Here is an 8,538-nt window from a genome sequence, read left to right as displayed (position 1 = left end):
TGTCTAACTGTCAGGATCCTGAGCTGGCCCTAACGAGGCACGGCTGTGCTAACGAAGCAGCAACTCCCAGGTGCTGCTGGACTGCGGCTGCCCAGGCACAGCTGAGCCTCATCCGGATATCAGGGCAGGGCCTGCCCCAAAGCCTCTTAAGCTGCACCGCAGGCTGCTAGGAGCCACGAGGGAGTTCCTTGTCTGCAGGAGCAGCTCCTTTGTGTAGCTGTAGTGCTGCTGGAGCTGAAAAGGGGGCACGAGGGGCTGCTTTCAAAGGGAAACCTTGGGCTTCTGTTTAACGGTGTCTGTTTGTTACTTTGTTTCAGGCTGTAGCGAGACCAGTTGCAGTAAGGATCGGTTCAAGTCGGTGAGCAGTTCCCGTAGTAATGGAGCTGTGGAGACGGTGAGTGCTTGGGAGTTATCAGAGGCTCCGTGCCTGCAGCAGGAGGCTGCTGCGCTCTCTTCCTGCTCTCTTGGGGGCTGGTGTAGAGCTACTGCTGGCAATAGTGTTGTTGCCTGGCTTACTCGTAGTTTCTGAGGGGGCTGACACAGGGCTGCTGCTCGGTTCCTTGAGTTCTAGCACTGCCCTGTGGTGCTCCTGGTGCCCCAGGGTTTTTTAGCAGGTGCTTAAGTTTCTTCCTACTTCCATCAGTGGGAGTGAGTGGGACGCGGCTGAATTCCTCCAGCCTTTGTGCTGCTGGGAGTAAGAAGCAGCACGAAGGGCTTCTGAAGGAGTTTTCTCCTGCCACAGGCTGAGTGAGGGCTGCAGAAGGGCCTCTGGTCAGCCTGAATCAGTGAGCAGTTCTGGAAGCCATAGGTTTGTGGAAGTGGTGAGTGCTGGGAGTCACTAGGTGAGTTCTGTCGTCTTGGGGCTTGCGTAGGGCACTGCTTGAATGCTTCTCTTTCTTTAGGATGGGCATGGTGCTGTTGCTGGGTTCTCCTGGGACTGCTGCTGAACTCTGTGAGGCCAAGCATGACCCTGGGCTGGCCTCAGCCCCCAGGAAGGGTTTTGTGGGCGTTTCAGCCCCTCCTGCTTCTGGTAGCAGGAGCAAGGAGAATGGGACCATGTATATCTTTCCTTCCCCAGTGTGTAATTTTGGGAGCACGATGTCATTCCTACTGTGGAGGCACAGTGAGACAGCTCACATGACTGGCATGGCGCTGTGGATGGCTGTGTTCTTTTTAGGAAAGATGGACTAGCAAGGTGGTGGAACAGCTGCTCTTCCAGTGAGAAAACCGGAGCATTCTGAGCTCTGCCTAGGGATGAACGAAGAAGTAGCAGAGCACTTGCAGGTGAGACTCAAGGGGTAGGTAAATCTTGGAGACATGGCTGGGGGTGTTTGTTACAGACCAGGAAGAGGAAGTCGGTAAGACCTCCAGCATGCAGCTGAAAGTAGCCTCGCAGCTGTAGGCATTAGTTCTCGGCTAGGTCCTGCAGTCGGGGGGAAAAACCAGTACAGGTCAGGGTCTGGTCTCTCGGAAGACCCGAGAAGTGCTCGGCGGTGCTAGCAGGTAACGGGTAGCCGCGAGCCAGCAGCGCGCCCTCGCGGCCGAGAAGGCCAGCGTTACCGTGGGCGCATCAGCACGAACGCGGGCAGCGGGGATTCTACCCTTCTAATCCGCCCCGGCGAGGCCACGTCTGGATATTTCGTCCAGTTCTGGGCTCTGCAGGGCAAGAAAGACAGCAAGCTTGCGGAGAGAGTCCAGGGGAGAGCAACAAAAACTGATGAGGGATCTGGAGCTTCTCCCTTCCAAGGAACAGATGAGAACTGGGAAGGCTGGATGGGGCGAACCTCACCGTTGTTGGACTCCTGCACTTCAGGTATTTACTAGTTGATGGGACGTGTGCAGTGGTAGAATGGAGCTAATGTTTCCAGACCTTAACACAAGTTCTCTTTAAGCACAAGGGAGAACAATTTTACTGCGGGAGTGACAGGATAGGCTGCTTGGAGAGGTTGCGGAGTCCTCCTCTGGGGGTATTCAAGCTGTGTCTGGATGCTTTCCTGGGTAATATGCTGTAGGGGAGCTGCTTTCCCAAAGGATGGGACTGGATGATCCCTGGGGGGGGGCCTTTCCAGTCCCTATGGCCCTGTGATTCTGATCTTTTTGCAGGGTGAGGGCTGCAGCGGAGCCTTTTGCAGTGAGGATTAGCCCAGAAATGTGAGCAGTTTCATCTTTGGGATGATGGAGGTGAGTGATGGAGGCCCAGGGGTGTGAGCCCTTGAGCCTGAAGGCTGCCCTCCCTCATGCCCAGGTGCAGAGGATCCCACCCCAGAGGCAGTTCACGGTGCTCTTCCTGCAGGCTCTTCACAGGAGTGAGGATCCTGGCAGTGTGACCCTGGTGCCTCTGTGGAGGGAGATGAGCTTTGTCTTTTTGTCCCTGACCAGCATGTGCTGCCCTTGGGATGGAGGTTATGGCTGAGGCTGGGTGCCAGAGGACAAAAGCTGTGTCTGTGTGGAGGCGCTTTCCTGGAGGAATGGAGTGAGAGGTGACAAGTGTGGGAAGGACTGTCTGCCCTGGTGGGGTCCTGGGACCCAGCACTCCTGATCTGTTTCTCTTCTCCTCAGGTCCAGGTGCAGCTGGTGTTTGAAGAAGGTCAATGTGGTTGCTGTGGAGTGGCAGTCCTGAAGGCTGTAGAGGTGACCTGAGAGGTAGGTGTTGGGGTGTGTCCCACAGGCAATCTCCTGGCTGTGTCAGATCCTCCTGGATCTTTGTTTCCTGAGACTTAGAGGTGGTGGTTGAAGTGGTTTGTGAAAGTAGGGATGGGGCTTGGTGGACCCAAGCAGCATGCCAGGTGGGGGGCAGAATGGGGCTGTGCACTGATGGGGTTTCATGTTGGTTGATTCAGCTTAGAAGTTTGTGAGAGGGCAGAGCTGGGCAGTCCCAGTGGTTTCTCTGTGCCTGTGCTGTAACTGTATCAGCTGGAATGTTGTGGGTTTTTTTTTTGTGTGAGGAGGCTTGTTTCAATTTTGAAGTGGTGCTGGGGGCATTATCTGATTGGGCTTAGATGTTTTAGGGTAGAAGTAGAAAGTGTGATTCCTCTTGGCTTAGGAGGAGGTGTGAGTGTTTTGGTAGAAGGAGTCATCTGGGGGATGAAAGATGTGTGGGCTGTTTGTTTAGGGGGCTGGAGAGTGGGGTTTGCACTATCTCAAAGAGATTATATTTTTTTTTTTTGGTGGGAGGGTGGGAACTGCTGGTCGGCATTGGTGGTGGGCAATGAAGTGGGGGGGGGCTCCCCTGTGTGGGGGCTCCCCTGTGTGGGGGCTCCCCTGTGTGGGGGCTCCCCTGTGTGGGGGCTCCCCTGTGTGGGGGCTCCCCTGTGTGGGGGCTCCCCTGTGTGGGGGCTCCCCTGTGTGGGGATGGTTGCTTTGTGGTGGTGCTCCTTCTCCTGGGCTGGGAGGGAGGACTTTAGTGCTGGGTTCTATGTTGGGCAGGAGGGCAAAGTTCAATTTGCTTCAAACCTCAGGTAAAACCTTTTTGAAATAACTCCTGGTCTGTGGCTTAAGAGGCCTCTGTGTAGTCACTTACTGTGTTCTGGGGGTGTGGGGAATCCTTCCTCTTTGAAAGGGTTTGAGTGACAACAGCTGGAGGTGAAATGCCCCTGTGGTGCATGTCCAAGTATAAATCCTGTGGATGCTATGGCTGTTGTATGGTATTAACAACCTAAATAGACTGAGATTGTTAGGAAGGAAGAAAGCTGTTGTGGTGACAACTTTTTTGGCAACTACTCTAGGAAAAAAATCTAACAAGAAAATAAAAATGGAAACACTTGGGAATCCTCTTCTGAGAGATCTATGACAAGGCCAAATCAGTTTTTAATTTTATGTAATTGTAGAAATTCTCTCTTGTGTATGTGTAAAACAAGGTTTTACTCATAGCATTTAAGAGAATACCTCAAAAAATGAACTAGATTGAATCAATTGGCAGGCAATTTAAAACATAGCAAAGAGTTCATTCCCATTTAAGAGAGACATCCTACTTTCTTGCTAAAGCAAGACTGTGTAGGTGGACTCTTAAGTATTACTGTGTTCTTTAGTTTAGACACAAAAATAGTGCTAACAACAGTTTGCTTTCCAACTCACAAAAGCTATGAACTCTATAAAACATCACTGGCTCATTGCAGCTCTTTGGAAAGACTGTTTCTACCCGAGGCAGAAATGCTCTGCATTACAGGTAGGAAGTAGCATGCCTAACAATCTCTGTAGCAAAATGGAACAGCTAGACTTAGCAAGCTGAGGCTTTCAGGGTGAAGTGGATACCTTCTGTTTTCAACTTAAAAATAAGCACAAAACCCAATAAATTCTTGCTTACCACAAAAAAAAGGATGTGCCAGCTATTGCTCTGCTTGGGACTTCAGGGAACAAGAAAGGGGAGAAAAATGATCTCTTGCAATCAGCAGTTCAGCACTGCGCATTCTGTAAAAGAATCAAAAGCAAAACTTATATCAGTAACAAATATCTTTGCAAATTATCAGTGTCAACACCACACTGCGTCAGCCTTGCTTTACTTACTGAGTGAAATCACCGAGTATGTTTCTGGTGTTTGTACTTCTGGGGCCCAATTCCTGAATTGGAACGCTTCTTGAATTTGGTGGAGCTTCCTGAGCTTGAAGGCAAGTGCTGTCCTGAGAGAGAAGCAGCACTGACTGCCTCACAAAGGAACTTCTGGTTTCCTGTTGTAAGTTTAGCTCACTGAGAATTCCCTGGTTTCTAGCTAGGTGACCCCAACCAGTGCTTCCTAGTGAAACCCTTCACGTCGAATCTTGGTAAGTTAGTTCCTGTGAATGTTCATCCCAAACTGAGACCAAATGCAACTGTGAACAACAAAAATAAATGCTATTCTGCATTTACCTTTCCAAAAGAAATGGAACAGTATATGGATTCTGCCTTGACATTAAATGCTTGCATATACTATATTGAATTTGTAAGTAAGAGTTTGCAATTAGTAGTTGGCTTTCCTTCTAATTGGTTAATGATACAATTCAGCTGTGATAACTCTAGAAAATTCAGGATTGAAAATAAAGTTAGCCTCTACTTCCCTTCAACAGAATTTCAGTTAGTTACCAGGTTATTTTACTCATTAGCTCAAGGTGATGTCTGTAGGCAATTAATGTGTCACTCCTCATGTTAAACAGGATTTATATTTTTTTTCCCAGAGGGATCTCTAAAATGTATGTTACTAAAATTAGAGAAGTTTATTTACTAAAGATGTATTATTGAATCTGTGAGTGTCTGTTTATTTCTGCTTATGGAATCATAAATTATGGAATCGTAAAGCGTCTTCAGTTGGAAGGGATGCAAAACTCTTAACTCTACCCCCAGCCACCTAAAGCTTAAATGCTAGGGCCAAGAGCATTGTATAAATGCTTCTTGCTCTGTGTTGGCCTGGAGCTGTGACTGCTGCCCTAGGGGGGAGCCTGGTCTAGTGCCTGACTGCCTTCTGCTGAAGAAACTTCTCATAATCTTCATGGGGTGGCCCTCCCCTGATGCAACTCTCTACCGCCTCTGGGCTGCACAAACTATGGGGTCTCAGTGGCTAAACCTTGCACCATCTCTGTATCATACAGTCGTTAAAGTAGGAAAAGACCACTAAGGTCATCTAGTTGCACCATCAACCCATCACCGCTCAACCATGTAACTTGGTGCAATGCCTACTTTTTTTTTTTTTTTAAAACACCTCCAGCACTGGTAGCTCCCCCAACTCTTTCTGAAAATTTTTCCTAGTATCCAACCTGAACCTCCACTGCCATAACTTAAGGCCATTCCTTTTCCTCCCCTCACTGGCTACCTGGCAAAAGAAGCTGACCCCCAACTCCTTTCACACAGTTGTAAAGAATAAGTTGTAGCCCAGCACTAGATGCTTTCTAGGAGTTTTATTCCTTTTTTTATACTGTGGTGCTCAAAACTGTGAGCAGCACTCAAATGAGGCTGCAGCATGGAATGGGACAATCCCTTCCCTTGCCTGGCTCATAGTATGGAGTCTGAGGCACTCCAGGGTCCAGTTGGACCTCTTGGCTCCCAGGGGATGCTGCAACTTGAATTTAACTTGCCATCAACCACAGCCCCTGAATTCCTTTCCACAGGGCTGCTCTCCAGCCTCTCATCCCCCAGTCTGTACGTACAGTCAGGATTGACCCATCCCAGGCACAGAATGCAGCACTTGCTCTTGTCACACTTTGCCTGCTTGATGACTGCACAGCCTACTACTGTGTCAAGATCTCTCCACAAAGCCTTTCCACCCCTGAGGAGTTAACAGATCCCCCTCATTTAGTGTCATCAGCAAACATACTTAATACACAGTCAAGTCCTACAGCCAGATTCATCTATAGAAATACTCAAGAGAACTGGCTCTGAAATGAAGCCCTGTGGTGACTGCCAGCTTCTCATTTATTCTTGCACTTCAAGCCTCTTTTGTAGGGGGGGCTGAATAATTATTTAGTTTTAAGATGTTCAATTAGGAAGGGCCATTTTAACACAGGATTTAGTTTTCAGATTTTCCTTGTGTAATCACATGGATAATACACTTCAAGCACGACCAAATTAAGATGTGGTTTTTGTAATACAGGCATTTTCTTAAGCAGCTGGATACCACTGAGCAGCAATACACTCATAGGAGCAGTTAAAAAAAAAACAACAACAACAAAAACAGCAATTATTGAATTAAAATGCATTATATAGTTGAAGTTAGTAGACATACTCCTCTAATATAGGAACGAACAAACAAAAAAACCCAACAGTCTTCAGCAGTAATTAATCTATAGCTAACGAGTGCAGATTTTCTCCCACCCACAGCTAGATATTTTTAACCACTACAATCCCAGGCATTTTGCTATTCAAATTTTCTGCATATTCACATTATTACTATGTATCGTACATATCCAGAATAGCTGAGCAAGGAGGACAGATGGCTGCTATAACGCCTAAAATCACAAAAAAAAAAAACACCACCAACCCTTCCATTAATTAAGAACATATTTCCTGGGCATGCACATTCAGAAGATGGCTCCCACCATTAGCCTTTCTACTTTATCTTTCCTTACAACTAGAAGTATAAACTCCTTACTGTCTCTTTAGCTGGAGGCCCAGGCTGTATAACTGTATTCTTCCATCAGCAAATAGAAGAAAGCATTCACTTTTTTCCTTTTTAAAAAAATAAAATTTATGATCATTCAGAAATAAAAGCTTTAATCGTTAATTCACATGGGCTTAGCTACAATGAACAGCATTTGGCTGTTGAGCAGTTTCACAGATCAGACCCTTGTTCATTCACTGTTCATACTGAGCATGGATCCCCAATCACACACTGCGTGAGGAAGCTCTGACCTTCTCCAGTTTCTGTACTTATGTGTGACAATTACGTGCATAGTAATCTCACTTCTGCATCAGCTTGGGCTACCGAGCTGAGAAGGTAAACCCCTCCCCACAAACATACACAATAAGTGTCAAACTACAGGGATTTCTTAAATTTAAAAAGAAATAAAAATAAACCCTACAAGGACAATAGTAGGTCTATTAAACTTCTTTACCAGATTTAGCAGCTCTTAGTGGTTCCTAGGTTACAGATTAAGTACTTAACACCACAAAAACCAGTGGTAGAAGTAGGAACAGTAAGGAAAGAAAGGGGAAGGTTTCAGATGTGGTCTCGAAAAATCTTACTGCTGGCAGTATAAGCTATTTTGACTACCTAGGCACACTGGCCTTGGAGAAGTCAGGCAGAACTGCTTCCTGGAGAGAAGCAGAACTGCTTATTCTAAATGCATTTCCCCATGAGACAAGATCCCACAGCTTTGTGAGCCTAGCAAAAGCACACAGGAATTGGTCAAACGAACCCCAAGGGAATAAAATGAGCTTGCTAGTTGGTACTGCTGGGGAAAACAGCTGAGGAGACATCCTGGCTGACAGGCTGTTTTTCTGTTCTGCTTTAAATGGGAGTCTGATAAAGTAAGAGGATCAAACAGGAAAGCACATTCGTAAAGCCACCGTCTGACTCACGGAACCCTCTTCTTAATTATCTATGGAGAGACAGGAGGTCAAAGCTGAGGTTTTGCTTAGAAAAGCTGTAAGAGGAATTTGCTCGATTCCAAGATGGGGCAATTACCTAACTCTTAAAGGAAGTTTAATTGCTGCATCCTTAAGAACTAGCTGCTTTCCAACAAATCCCGAATACAAGAATACATCAATAAACAAATAAGTTAGGAAAACTAACACACACACACACACACACACAAAACATTAGTTTCGTCAGAAGGTTTTCTAAAAACACTGCTTGACTGACGCAGCGGAGGAGGTGAGAGCTCCCCACTAACAGCAGCCCGCGCGGCGAGCTCTGAGGATACGCTGCACGGAGCGCTGATACGGAGCGAAGGAGCCGTTCACAGCCGCAAGAGCAGCCCTCCACCGTCCTCAAAGCCGCAGCTACGGGAAGGGCCGTGCAACGTCCGTACCCGCACGGCGAAACTACACCTCCTCAGCCGTACCTACGACCCCCGGCTTCGACAGGGGAGCCGTTCCGCCCGCACCCACCGCAGCCCCGACACCCGCCGCGCT

The 8,538-nt window shown here is 47.5% G+C and overlaps 1 long non-coding RNA gene across 1 annotated transcript; it reads left to right on the top strand.

Moving 5' to 3' along the window:
- The first annotated feature begins 606 nt into the window (after positions 1–606).
- LOC104912397 lies at positions 607–4,310 on the top strand. Its single transcript, XR_004160797.1, has 3 exons — positions 607–2,181; positions 2,380–2,480; positions 2,560–4,310. It is a non-coding gene; the product is annotated as an uncharacterized LOC104912397 (long non-coding RNA).
- The last annotated feature ends 4,228 nt before the right edge of the window (positions 4,311–8,538 follow it).

The sequence above is a fragment of the Meleagris gallopavo genome, chromosome 10 (assembly GCF_000146605.3).
Source record: "Meleagris gallopavo isolate NT-WF06-2002-E0010 breed Aviagen turkey brand Nicholas breeding stock chromosome 10, Turkey_5.1, whole genome shotgun sequence".
Classification (NCBI taxonomy): Eukaryota; Metazoa; Chordata; class Aves; order Galliformes; family Phasianidae; genus Meleagris; species Meleagris gallopavo.
The sequence above is the reverse complement of the archived record's forward strand: the minus strand, read 5'-3'. Positions and strand labels throughout refer to the sequence as shown.